This window comes from Tenrec ecaudatus, chromosome X (genome assembly GCF_050624435.1).
Source record: "Tenrec ecaudatus isolate mTenEca1 chromosome X, mTenEca1.hap1, whole genome shotgun sequence".
NCBI classification, from domain to species: domain Eukaryota; kingdom Metazoa; phylum Chordata; class Mammalia; order Afrosoricida; family Tenrecidae; genus Tenrec; species Tenrec ecaudatus.
Genome location: NC_134548.1, coordinates 32,387,423 through 32,401,506, shown reverse-complemented (window position 1 = coordinate 32,401,506; position 14,084 = coordinate 32,387,423). Strand labels below are relative to the sequence as shown.

The 14,084-nt window shown below is 38.9% G+C and overlaps 1 pseudogene; it reads left to right on the top strand.

Moving 5' to 3' along the window:
* The first annotated feature begins 10,734 nt into the window (after window positions 1-10,734).
* LOC142433067 (large ribosomal subunit protein uL18m pseudogene) lies at window positions 10,735-11,286 on the top strand (annotated as a pseudogene).
* The last annotated feature ends 2,798 nt before the right edge of the window (window positions 11,287-14,084 follow it).

Here is a 14,084-nt window from a genome sequence, read left to right as displayed (position 1 = left end):
GTCCTCCATGACCCTGGGAACTCTGACTCTATTGCCAAGATAGCTTTTTAAAATTTTTAATTTTATTTTATTGGGGGCTCTTACAGCTCTTATCCATACTTATATCCATTGTGTCAAACACATCCGTACATATGTTGTCATCATCATTTTCAAAACATGTTCTTTATACTTGAGCTCCTGGCATCGGCTCCTCATTTTGCCCCCTCCCTCCCCCACCTGCCCTCCTTCCCCTACACCCCCTTCATAATTTATAAATTATTATTTTTTTCATGTCTTACACTGACTTCTCTCTCATTTCACCCAATTTTCTGTTATCCATCCCCCTGGGATGTGGGACATATGTCGAGCATTATGATAGGTCCCACCTTACTCCAAGGTAGTTTTTACATACGGAGGAGTGTAATTGATGGAGGTACGATTGCTGTCTTTCAGCAGACGATATTCCCAAGAAAAAAAGTATAAAAGGCTATTAAGCATTTCACACCCTTTAGTAAGGTGGAGACTCAGAACATATCCCACCTCATCCCTGCCCGTTAGCATAACGGAGAAAAGCTGCTAGAGTGGTTTTATAGCAATAGACATAAACTCCAACCAAACTCGCTGCATTGAGTCAATGACGACTCATATTGGCGTCGAGGCTGGAATTTATAACACATCACGTAAGAGAGCATGGTGAGAAGGGCCATTTTACTGACCACATCTCAACCTGCTTCCATTGAAGTTAGGACTTCCTGTGGTAGATTGAGCTCGTGGTTTACATTAGTAGCTGTTTCACCTGTGAAATCCCTCAGAGGATTTTCTGGGGAAAGAACTTTAATGGAAAGTATAGGATTGCTACTCTCACTAATCCTATGAATGTCAAATGATCTGAAGAGCAAATTGAGGAGTCCAAATCCCACTTATTGCCTTTTTTTTTGAAACAAAAATTGATTGGAACCTAAGCAAAGCACATTTTTCATTTACATAGAGTGAATGGCTATTTTCAATCTACAACGACAGAATTTAGAAGGTGCTACAGTTAACTGGCTCACAAATGCCAAAATATTTACTATTTATCTGTTTGTGGATGAAAGGGTGTTTGCTATCACTTGCTTTAATGTACAAATCTCTTGACACAATGGATGTATATGCAGATTGTTATAAGAGTTGTATAAGCCCCCAATATAATGATTTAATTATAAATAAAAGGAAGAAAGGAATACTAAAAGTTATAGCATAAACACAAAAATCATCAAGACCTCTTTATTTTTTTAAATCATTTTATTGGAAGCTCTTACAGATATGATAACCTTCCATCATAGTTGAATCTCATCAAGCAGTATTGTACAATTCCTAGCACAATCAGTTTCAAAACGTTTTCTTTCTTCTTGTACTCCTGGATATCAGTCCCCTTTATACACTTCCACTCCCACCCTACCCCCCAGGAACCTTTATTATTCCTATTCTTTTTCCCTGTGATAGTTGGTTGTTGTTTTTGCCATATCTTACAGGATCCAACGTACCCATTCGCTTACAATTCTGTTTTTCTATCCCATCAAATGGGGTTTACAGTCATCAATGCTAATGGTTCCCTATTCCCCTCTTCTCCTCCCCGCCCCCCATCTCTTCCTGTAGCCCCAGGGAACAATTAATCCTGTTATTCTTTCTGAAGGCTTATCCATCTTTCTTGTTACTGGATTTAATGGGTAAATGGGCTTGAGTTATGCTGAAAATCATTATAAGACACAGTAAAAAGTAAATAAAACTGGAAACCAAAGTAGCCTTTAAAAAAAATCTTTCATTGTGGTTTAGGTGAATATTTACAGAGGAAATAATGAGCCTTACATTAAACCACTTATATACATTTTGTTTCAACTCTTACATTTTAAGCCTTTCAATGTGCCAACCCTCACCCCACTCCTTCTAGTGCTTCCTGAATTCCTGTTTAGGTTTGCTTTCTTCCATTAAGAAAAGAATTTCGTAAAAAAGTAAGAGATAGTAAGGGAAACATGGAAATTGGTAACTGTGATTGTTGTACTTATTGGCAAATGTCATTGATGACACTGAATTGTATTCATAGAGATGTTTGGCATGACCAATGTTTTATTATGAGCAATTTTAACTCAGGGAAGGAATAAGGAAGAGAAATAGGAAGGAAGGAAGGAGGGAAGGAAGGAAGGAATAGAACAGAACACCAAAACATGCTGGTCCTCTACTTCTGAATGATGTAAACCCCCTACTTGCTGCAATGCAGGTTTTTTCTAAATAGTTAAAAAAAAAAAGTAAAGGACCTTGTAAAATCATTTAAATAGTATATAGAGGGGATAGCAATTATATAGGATATATAGCATCTGTACTTACTCTGGTTCTTCTTGGGTAAATGAATGGTTTTAGTGGGACAATATATCAAATACTCTCTCCAATGGGGTTTCTGCCAAAGCCTTCTCTTGGCACCTTCTTAGTCTTAAACACGTGTCCACAACTTTGAAAGTCATATTCTTTCCTAAGACTTTGAATCTTAATGCAGGTGGTCAGATTAGAGCTCAGACATTCTAGTGAGCACACCTGGACAAGATCCACAAGGTAATCCTGCTCTAGGAAACCTCTAGTGGTCTGTCTTAGTCCCATCTTGATTTTTTTCTCTCCTTTAATCCTGTGAATCAGCATTTCCTTATCATAAATTCCCTTATTGGCAGAGGCAGTTTCTGTTGCTTAAAAATGAAGAATTCCGATGGATATTTCGTGTCCCTACAGCCTGACTCTTTTTTTTTGTTGTTAAACAACATTTCTGTTGGTACCTAATCCACATATTGCTTGACTCCTTTTTTGGTTAAAAACAAGATTAACAACATCACAAAACTCTTCAATTCCCACAGAAAGACAGTAAACCATAACCATTTGCATGTAATGCACAACATGCAATGCTTTGAGGTTAATGTGCGATTTCTAGTTGACAAGAGAGAAACAATTAGGATCAACTGTGGTTGTATATTCCAGACTGCCACTGTTGTTCCCACCCTCTAAGTGTTGTTGGATCATTAGATGCGGTTCATAATTTTGTCCTGTTGTACCCACTTTTGCATTCCCAGTGAGTCTTAATTTATTACACCCTATTAAAACTTTTTAGGTAATTTGTTCTTATTGCCATTCAGACATTAAAATGTCTGTAGGCTGTGAAAATGAATAAATTTAATGTGCCAGAGTAGTGCTCCAAATCCTGGCGTTACAACTAATAGTACAGGCTTATATAGTATTATAAATCCAAGTTAACGTGGGTTGATTTTGAAAATCCCATTTTACTGCTCATTTCAAATAATAGGGTTGAAACATTTTATTCTTAGAATTTCTGTTTATTTTGTATCTGTTTTAAAATACTATATATGTATTTTAAATACTAATCGTGGATTGGTGAAACATCCCTTAACTTTTAAAAAACACCGCTGTTTGAAAATAATATGTTGTATGGCACCATTTTATGATGCCTTATGAACATTTGGTTAAGATATATGCATGAACGAGCCAATTCCTTCAATCCATAAATCATAGGAATTTTACAATTCAATCTCCCAGCTAGGAGTGCCACTAAAAGGTAGATAGGACAGCTCAACCAATACATGATAATAACTGAAGAGATTAATTATTTTTTATTCCATTTGAGGTATCATTAAGAAAAGAAATTTTGAGATTGAATTGTAGTGCTGCTCAGAATAAGGAAGTGATATGACACCCACCACGGCCACAACACATGGTAATGTATCTTGCCTGGTGACTTAGGAGGCCATCCCAGTCGGGCTATCCAAGTGAAGGACCTGGCCATTCAAGTATCTCTGAGAATCTGAATCTCTATCAGGTTCAAGATTTAGCATTAGTTTTAACAATTATGTATGCAAGTATATTTCAATGAACCATGAAAATAAATACCTATATCTAATAACCTTCTTTTAAAAAAATGAAGCTCTTCTATGTCTCACCCTGTGCTCCATTCTCAAAATTTCAAAGTTGATCATATCCCAGTCTACTTACAGGGAGCCCAAATTTCCTGAAGATGACAGACTGAAACAACACAGATGGGTGACACGTTCAGTAGATGGGTATGGAAGCAGTTGATTGAGTAGCATGCAAAGAGGCATGATAAGAGGGGTGTAAGACAAAGGGAAAGGCTCAGGAACTGACTAGATGATGTGGGAAAGCTTCACAATGGGACAATAGGGAAATAAGTAGTAGAAAGGTTCACTCAGGAAAAGAGCAACACATTTGAAAAGTGAGGGAAAAATCATGATATTATTATGAAAGGATCAGAGATATTCTTGGTCAGATGTTGGCAAGGCAGGAGAGTAGCGGGAGATATCGTTTTTCTTTTTATTGTCTGTATTTTTTTAGGTTTACTGTTTTTTGTTTGTAATCTAGATGAATGATTTTAAACTGTGAGTCATGAAATCAATGTGTGGTTAACCACCAGAATTTGTCTGCTAATAAAGCAAAATAAGGAAACATCAGAGTTCACCACACATGTGAAAGTAAGGCTTCATAGACCTACTGTTTTAAGGATGTGCACATAGTTAGGAAATGAATGACTTGAGAAGTTGGAATCAAATGAATTTAACAAAACCAAGCGCAGAAAGATGTAACCCATATTTTATCTATTTATGTTATCCATGTTTTATTTCATTGTCGTCATTTGTAAGTTTAGTTGTGGTGTCCTACATTTGCATGCTATTTTAAAGAAAACTAATAACATGTTTTCATGTGGTTTTCAAGAAAATAAACAATGAACAAGGAAGGGAGAAAGAAAAATATCTAGTACATACAAAAGCATTCTTATAATGCTTTTATAAAGGTACAGGAAGGGAAATGCTTTACCAAAATTACCAGGCTAATAAATCACCACCGTGGGACATGCACAAAAAATTCAGTGATGTGCATAACACCAAATAAACACATTTTTATATTATTATAAATAATCATGGGACATTGCTGTGAATATGGCTTAAAATTTTACCCAGTGTGTCCAAATTGGGCTATTAGGAAAAAGTTATTTTTTATCAACAGAGATAATGTTTTTAATTTTTTTAAAGTCTACTGCAATTGATTGGATTTTAACTTACAGTGACCATTACACGGAATAGAACTGCTGCATATGATTTCCTAGACTATAAATATTTCAGTGTCACATTGCCTTATAATTCTCTCTAGAAGGACTGGTGTAAATGAAACACAGACCTTTCTGTTAACATCCCAACACCTAAACCACTACTCCATGAGATCTGCTTAGAGATGATGTTAGGATTATTAAAAACCAAACCCCTCTGCTGTTGATTCAATTCCAATGTAGCATGAGCTACAGAGCTGAACTACCCAATTGCTCAACAGGTTTTTCAAAGCTGTTAGTGTTTATGGAAGCGGAGTTTCTCAGAAGTGGTCAGTGGGTTTGAACCACCAAATGGTTAGCTGGCAAGTACATTCGCCACTGTCAGCCACCAGTGCTCTTTTGGGGTTGTTAAGAATGACCGTATGAGGCATCCCTTGACAAAGCTCTTGACAATTTCTGAAGTATTTTTTGTGACATTTTAATTGTTATTCTGTTGAGGTCTCAAGTTGGACATTTTTTTAATTCTAGATGACAAGCCCTAGTGACCCTTTCAGGTAAATACTGATATACTAACTGCATGGGAGGACATTCAAACTACCCTCCCCCTCACCCAGAGACTTCAAAGGAGAAGCATGAGTCTGTTTGCTCCCATAAAGATTTACATTTACATTCTTGGAAACCTGGTATAAGGTCCCTATATCAAGTCAGAATTGCCTTGACAACAGTGTGTTATTACAAGAAAATGTAGAGTGTTGGGAAGCAGAAGGTACAGGGATTCCTGTCAGATTCCGAATAAAATAGGGTTTGGGCTCCAAAAGAACCAAACTCACTGCCATAGAGTTGATTCCAATTCTTACCCAAAAGGTGAGTGTAGGATTCCCCAATTGTTTTCCAATACTGGAATTTTGTAGGGAGTAAAAAGCCTCCTCTTTCTCCCATGGAACAACTGGTGGCTTCGAACTACTGGCCCAGCAGTTAGCAACACAACACAGAACCACTACACCATCAGGGACTGGGCAGGGGTGAGTGAGGCACAGTTTCTGTATGTGGAAGACGTAGTTAGGGACTGTTGTCTAGTAGAACCTTGACTAAGGAAAATGTCTTGGTTCTCTGGACAGAAGTCTTGTAAAGTTCAAAACCTTGTACTTAATAGTCTTTTAGAAAGGATCTGTGCTGGTGGAACGAGTTAATCATTGGACTGATAACCACAAAGTCACTGGTTGAAACCCACCAAGTGCTCCACAAGAGAAAGACATGGCAATCTTCTCTCTTAAGCAGTTTGCTCTCATAAAGATCTGTAGTTTTGGAAATCTGATGTAACAGTTATATAGCTTCTTATAGGGCCACTATCAGTCAGATTCAATTGCTTAGAGTACCCTCAGAAGGAAATTCACCAGGAAACAAATGGATCCCTCTCGCCAGTACTGTTTTTCCTTAACATAGTAAAGCTGTGGATATCAGCATTCTTTTGCAAATTCAATCAATCCTGGTTGTGTGCTTACTACAGGATCAGGACAGCACTACATAACAAAGGTTATAATGTTCAACAAAGCAATGGAGAAACTGTATTTCAAGTGTCCTGATGACAGAGGGATTAAGTACTCATCTGCTAACTGAAAGGTCAGGGTTCAAACTCACCAGTCAATCCTTGGGTGACAAATGTGGCAGTCCACTTCCATAAAGATTGCTGCCTCCAACAATTTCAATGAGGCATCAATTAAGTCCACGTGGAAGAAGTATCCCAGCTGGTATGATCCAAGGCTTGCAAATAATAAAATCCAAAGGAAGGAATTGTATCAGAACTTAAATTGTGAGCACTGGCTTTACAGATGGCTCTGGATGACGGTGGAAGCTCCGAATCAACTTGCAGAGTCACTACTTAGATTACAGACTCCTGTGAATCCCTTCTCACCGAGGTCCAGTGAAGGGAATGGCCTTGGCATCAGACAGGAAGCATTTGTGAAGTGGATTATGGGAGATGAAGTTAGGTTAAAATGCAGCGCCTCATTATGTGATCTCTCTTTTGACCCATTTTAAAGTTGTTTCCATTTTTAATATGTTCTGCTTTCTTTTGATTGAGATTTTTCTGCTTTGCCTAGTTGTTGTTGGGTTTTGTTTTGTTTGCTCTCTGTTTGTCTTTTGCCCGATTTTCAGTCTGTGACATCCAGAACAGGTAAATTCATTCAGACAGTAAGTGGATTAACTCCCTCAGAGGGATGAGGAGTGGGGAATGGGGCACTAATAACAATGAGTATGAGCAGTTCTTGGAAGTCAGTAAGTGTCAGAATCTACTCAAGGGCGAGGAATTCCATTTTTCATTTGATGCTATTGTTTATGGGAACAGAGAGTCAAAATGAAAGCCAGGGAAGCCTTTGCCACGCAGAAGCAAGTTTATTGGAGAGAAAGTGAAAAGAGCATTGTTGGCCATTAGAATGGCATGAGCAAAGGCCAGGTGGTCTCAAGAATGTAGACTGCTGGCAAATGCTCAGTTTCAGGTCTCCATAAAGAAGGTAATAGTGCAGATCAGAAAGGTAGACAGGTAATGCTGCTTGAAGGACATTACACGAAACATAGTTTTTGCATATAAGTAAAAGAGTGCTTGAAGATATTTCAGCAGAGAAGTCACCCGACAGCATTTGGAATTTTGAAGATAAGCTTGTTTAGGATAGGTAGGTTTCTGGTATACCTCTTATGTGTTTATGTAGTAATTTTTGTGAGACCTATGCAAAGAAAGTTGTAGCTTAGCAAACTGATTGTTGCCCCCCCCCCCCGTCCCTTGGTCCCCCTTATGGGTCAAAATTGAACTCACTCTCATGCTTAATTTTTTCAGCCAAACAATAGATCTATAGAGTGAAGGAATAATAACATTAATAATAGTAATAATAATAATAATAATAGTCAACCATTTGAGGTCAAAAGGTGATCTTTGCTCGAGGACACATTAAGAAGACAGGAAGGGTTAGAAAAAAAAGGAAGAATAGAGGGAGCGAGACACATAAATGGTGATGTGTAGTGGAGATTGTAGTAAATGGCATGAAACAAAATGTGTGTGAAATGTTGAAAGGAAAACAGATTTTCTCTGTAACCATCGCATCTATCACCAAAAGTTAAAAAGAAAGAAATAGAAATAAAAAGTGTACCTTGAAATTAGTATTACCTTGGTGTTGACTCCCCCAAACCGAAACTCACTGCCATTGAGTCAATGCAGACTCGTGGTGGCCCTGTGAATTTTCCAAGCAGAAAGCCTAGTCTTTATACCAAGTTGCTGCTGGTAGTTTCAAACTGTCAACTATGTGGAACACAGCCAACTTATAACCACTACACCACAAGGGCTCCTTTAGTCTTGACTAGTCCATTTTACTTCGTAGTTTCCCTATTGCACAGAGTAGAACTGTCTCTTCACCACGATTTTTCTTCTGTGGAATAGCCAACTTTGTTATTAGTAGTCTAACAACCGTTATGCGATTAGGGCTCCTAATATTATTAGTAGATGGGTCCATTTGACAGATTTTGTACTCCAATTTTCATTGTTTCTTCCCAGACATCCCAAATGTCAACATTTTTAATGGCTTAATTCTACTTCCATATGCATCTGATAGGTGTTTTGTGTCTTTTCTGCTGAAGGAAATGAAACCATCATAGTTATAATGATGATGGACTTTTATTGTGCCTTTAACAAATCCAAGAGTCTTACTTTAAATGATAGCGTAATTCTAACTAAAAATATAGCGAGAAAACTAATGAAAGAAAGTTTGCATATCTTTCCCATTCCAAAAAATGAACTCTTACTGCCAGGGTAACCTTTGCCAATGCGATCATCATTAGCCTGGGCCCATAGCTGGTTGCAAATGGCCTGCCAATTCTCTGGATATAAAGTCAACACATACATGTAGAGAAACTACCATACAACAAGCGCCATTAGGGAAGTGGAAATCCAACAGTGGTACACAGTAAAGTGTGGGATCTCATAAAAGTATCCAGAAACAAATAAAGAAAGTCTGTATCAAGGAGCCTTGGGTGTGGTGGAGTGGGTTATGCATTTGAGCTGCTAACCCAAAGTTAGCAATTTGAACCCCCAACTGCTTTGAGGGAGAAAGATGAGACTTTCAGAATTGACTCCATGCCAGTGAGGGGGTTTTGTTTGTTTTTTGTTTTTGAATGAATATCCCAGATGGTCCCTGGCAGCCACAAACGGTTTGCAAGCAACCACTTTTTCATGTGACAATTAGAAAAGGTGCAATTAAATATGAGACTTAAGTTCTATGTTTATTTAGTCGCTGCTGCACTTAAACGTCTGGTATGCTTAATTTACGATGGTGGTTAGCCCTATTTGAGTGAGTCACTTGTTACTAGGCAAGCTTGTGGTCTATTTTAGGAGACTGCCAAATGCCAGGTGAGGCAGAGAGGAGAGGAGAAGGAGGGAGCAGCCGTCACTCTTCCCAACACCCGCCCCTCTACCGTATTCTTCTTTTCTCTCACTCATTCCAAGTTCCAGCCGCAGAACTCGCAGTTGGTGTTCAAACTGAGAAAATGGACTTGAAAATGCCAGCAGTCTTCTTTCTCCTCTAAACATTTCCGTGGCAAACAAATGAGTTGTTTTGGTTTTTTTAAGGGAAGAAGTGTAAGCTCTAGAGTAACTATAATTTGTGGAATGAGTGGGTGGTGGGGCAAGCTTTTGAATCGGAAAATGCAGGTGCTCTTGATATGCAGCCGCTAGCACTTCTCATCCTTCCCCAAAATTTGCATGGAAGTAGAATGTGCCGAATCAGCATTGTACAGTAGCTGGCAAGTGTGAGCAGTCCCAGGCTGCAAGTCCTCAGGCCAGATAGTGGCTTGGAAGCCCGCAGGGCTCAGTGAAAACAGATTCACCCCAAAGGGGGATTGATTGGCCATGGGGGGGTGTAATTTCAAAAGGTCAGTGCTTAAGCCACTGTGGAGGTCTCCTGCCATTTACTCATATTGAAATGCGTAGTCCAACCCCTAGATGAACTACTAATTATTGCTGTATGTCTTGGCAGTGCCCAAGGAGAAAGGTAATCAAAGGAATCAATGTCCAAATTAGAGCATGCATTTTGGCGGTGGGAGTTATTGACAGGTGGCCACTAGTTGCTCTTCTTTCATATGCAGCATGAGAAAGCAGTGCATTGAGCCTGATTCTTACTGTCCTGACTTGCCTTTCTCATTACATTCACAGTGAGCACATGCCAATACCCAGACACATGTCATATTTCCTAAGTTGACTTTATTCCACTACAGTACATCACTTTGCCACTGAAGAGAAAGAAAAAAGAAAAGCCTACATCGATTGCAAAATGGTTTGATTTTTTTTCAGTCCCCTAGAGTTTTCACTATGATATTCAAGATTTTGCATCTTTACACCATCATGGGGCTAAATAGATCTTCATTTTCCATGCATTTTTTCAATAAAGTGTTTAATTAAAAAAAAGATTTATGTTTTCAGATTGTAAATAGGCCAAGTGGGGACTTTCTGGAAACTGAGACAAATATAAAGAAGGATCCAACCACTCAGTGTCAAAGTGAAGTTTTCAAAATGCTTTTTAAAAATGAATTTTTGAGCCTCTCCTAGGATCGCTGTAGCAGCGCCCACGGCCCGCTTGGACCCCAGCGGGAGGCGCAAAGGAAGCTGCTTTTCTGATGCTTCAAGGATGGCGCTGTGGCCAAGGTTCTTGGGCGTTGTCTGTTTGCAGGAACCCGGAGCGTGTGTGTGCGCGGCCCTCTCAACCAGTTCCCAGCCGGCTAGCCATCCTGAAGTGGCCCCTGTGGATAACGAAGCTGTTGCCCCAGAGGTCACCAACCGGAATCCCCGGAGCCTGGAGTTCTTGGCAGTAGCGAGGAGAGAACAAGGTTGGGGACAGTGTGGCCCTCTCGGGAATCCTGGCACAGATGGCGAGCTGTAAGGACTCAGCATCATGTTGAAGCATTTGTTGAGCATCGAAATGGCAAGATTGTGGTTTCGGCGTCCACTCATGAATGGGCTATTAAAAAGCACCTGTATCGGACCACCAATGTGGTGGCCTGTGAGAGTATAGGGAAAATACTAGTAGAGCGGTGCTTGCGGGCAGGAATCAATTTCATGGTCTACCAGCCCACCCCTTGGGACGCAGCCTCAGACTCGATCCAGCGACTGCAAAATGCTCTGACAGAAGGTGGTGTGATGCTAGAGGAACCTCGAAGAATCTATCAGTAGAAAAGAAACCTTCCCTGTTCTGAACGTGTGAGAAAGCAGTGCTTGCGCCCATCAGAAGAACGCCTCGGGACCACCACCCGCTTGGAAGTTTCCTAACATAAAGTCATGTGACACCGGGATATTGTTCAAAATAAAGCTCCACTCCCCTCACCCCAAAAAACAAAAAAAATGAATTTTTATATACCACAGTTAGCGAATATCACATTGTATTTAAATATTGGAAGACAAAACTGGCTCAATCAAGATGATAAAAACAAATAATTCTGTAATTAATGAATTAAAAGAAACTCTACTCTGCAATAACATTGGTAAATTGGACACAGATTGGTTAATATCTTATCACCTTTGAGTTACATTCTCTTCTGAGCTAATACCATTCAGATCATATCATGTTTTTTTTCAGCTTAGCATTTAACATCACAGTGTTGTAAAATTCTTGGCCATCGTTGGTAGTAAATAAAAATTACTGCTGTTCAGTCAACCATGATTTATAGCAACTCTGTATAGTGTTACCGAGGCTTATGGGTTTGAACTGTTCACCTGGAGGTAGCAGCCCAATGCAGAAGCCACTATACCTCCAGGGCCCCTTTGCAGTAAATAGTATGTCCAAAATAATGACATTTTCTTAGAAATTCAGAAACCCTTTGGAGAGGTGGGGATGCTTGCTAGATAACAGCATTTCACGCCTAAACACATAGCATGATTTTGAAACACATTATATAATGATTCCATGGGCTGATTTTTGAGTTTGGGATATTTTTTCTTTAAAACTACATATCACTATTGTTAGTGTTGCAACTGTTATACTTTCTGGTTTTTTTTCTTATAGACTTTTTGAATATACTTGAAATGTACTCTACTTATATTATCCATTTTCAATTCTAATTAAGTAATATATCTCATACTTTCATAATTCCTTAAGTGATAATTAAATCACATCAGATACCTCGATTCTTCACATGCAGGATATGGCATCATTAAATATCTTCACACTTAAAATTAAATAGCATTTGGGTGATGTGTAGAAAATTAGTCCCTTCCAGCTTCCACGTGAAAACATTTTTATGATTTGAAACATCTATACCTCTCAGTCAGGAAATATATGTTTATTCCTCTAAAAATAAATAAGACTGATTTTATCACTTTTTTTAAGACTCATGGTTGAACTGTGGCCAAAGCAACCAGCTATCAAAATAGCTGCTCTCTGGGAAAAAGATGTGGCAGGCAGCTTCCGTAAAGCTTTGCATTCTTGGAAACGCTCTGGAGGCAGTTCTGCTCTATCCTATAGGGCCACTGTGTCTCACACTCCATAGCTGTTGGTTCAGTTTGTGTTTCATCCCTTCTTTTATTAGCCTGATGATAAATGGAAAGCAGTTGACTTGGTGCCTCTGAAATTTCTATCGCCATGGGTGTTATCCCTACGTATTATTATAAAACCCTTTGGCTAAGCTAGATTTTTGAAGTAAAAAAAATACTAAATAGTCCAGGTTAATAAATTGTATGAAAAAAAGTAAACTGTATGAATAAGATTTAGGACTTCAGCACACACATTACACAGGTGTCTAATCTAGGAAGCAATATGAAAGCATGGATTTAAAAGTAATATTGCTTTCGCTAAAATGCACTACTGGCTTATTATGAACTCTATGAAAAAATATATATAAAGCCAACTTTTACAAGTAAATAGGATTTTAATTACACATCAGGAATAATAGAGGTCATTAGAGTCATATAAGCTAAAAAGCTAACCAACTGCCCCTAAGCTGATTCTGATTCAAACCCTACCCCACATGATTTCCAAGGCCGTAATCGTTAGGGAAGAAGACTGCCTTATCTTTTTCTAGTTGAGAAACTGAGTAGATTTGAACCGCCAAGGCTTACATTTGTAGATCACTGTTTAACCATCAGGGCTACTCTAGAAGAGAGTCTGGTCTGTGTATTTTGTTGACACATCAGAGCTCATAGATAAGTTGTGTAAGACGTGAATATCGTGGTAATTATACATATGCCACTATGGTAATAATTATACAAATTCCAGTAATTTTCCTTAACAATAGTTCAGAATTCAGCTTTATTCTTAGGAAGGAGATCTATAGTTTTATGATTATGATTATTAGGTAGAATTCTTTTTTGTTGAAAGTAAATGAAGCAAATTCTGGTCAGCTTATGGGAAAAGAAAAAAATGATAGGTTTGGTTGTGTGTGTGTGGGGGGGGGTGTGTGTGGTTGCCTTCTCTTCAATTCTGACATGTGACAACATCATGTGTACCATAGTAGAACTGTGTTCTATAGGGCTTTGTGGCTGATATTTTAGGAAGTCAATTGTCAAGACTTGTTTTCCTAAAACACCTCTTTAAGGGATATGGAATGAAATCCATAAGGAATAGCAGCAATGTGTCTGAAGTGAAAGAAAACCCCAGTCCCGTTGACTTTAACCTTTCCGTTAGCTGCCAAAGGCTAGTCATTGCATGGAGCCCAAGGAAGATAGAAACCAGAAAGGATGTTGGAAGACAGGGTGATTCGAGGGAATTGAGCAACGGAAATGCAGAAGCCTTCCTTAATTCAGTATTCAACACCAGTTCTTGGCCTCACAAAATCTAAAAGTCCAAGATAGTGCCATGACGCAAAGGGAGGGGCTGAGCAGGAGATGCTGTGCAGACAGTTCTGAGAGGTGTGTGCCGGGGAGGGGGGCGGCTGGAGGCTTCTAAAGGTCAATCAGAAATGAAATGATTGACTTTGTATACTATGTACCCATTTAACCATGAGGTGAAGCCTGAGCATTCTGCAGATCATTAGAGTACAAAGACAC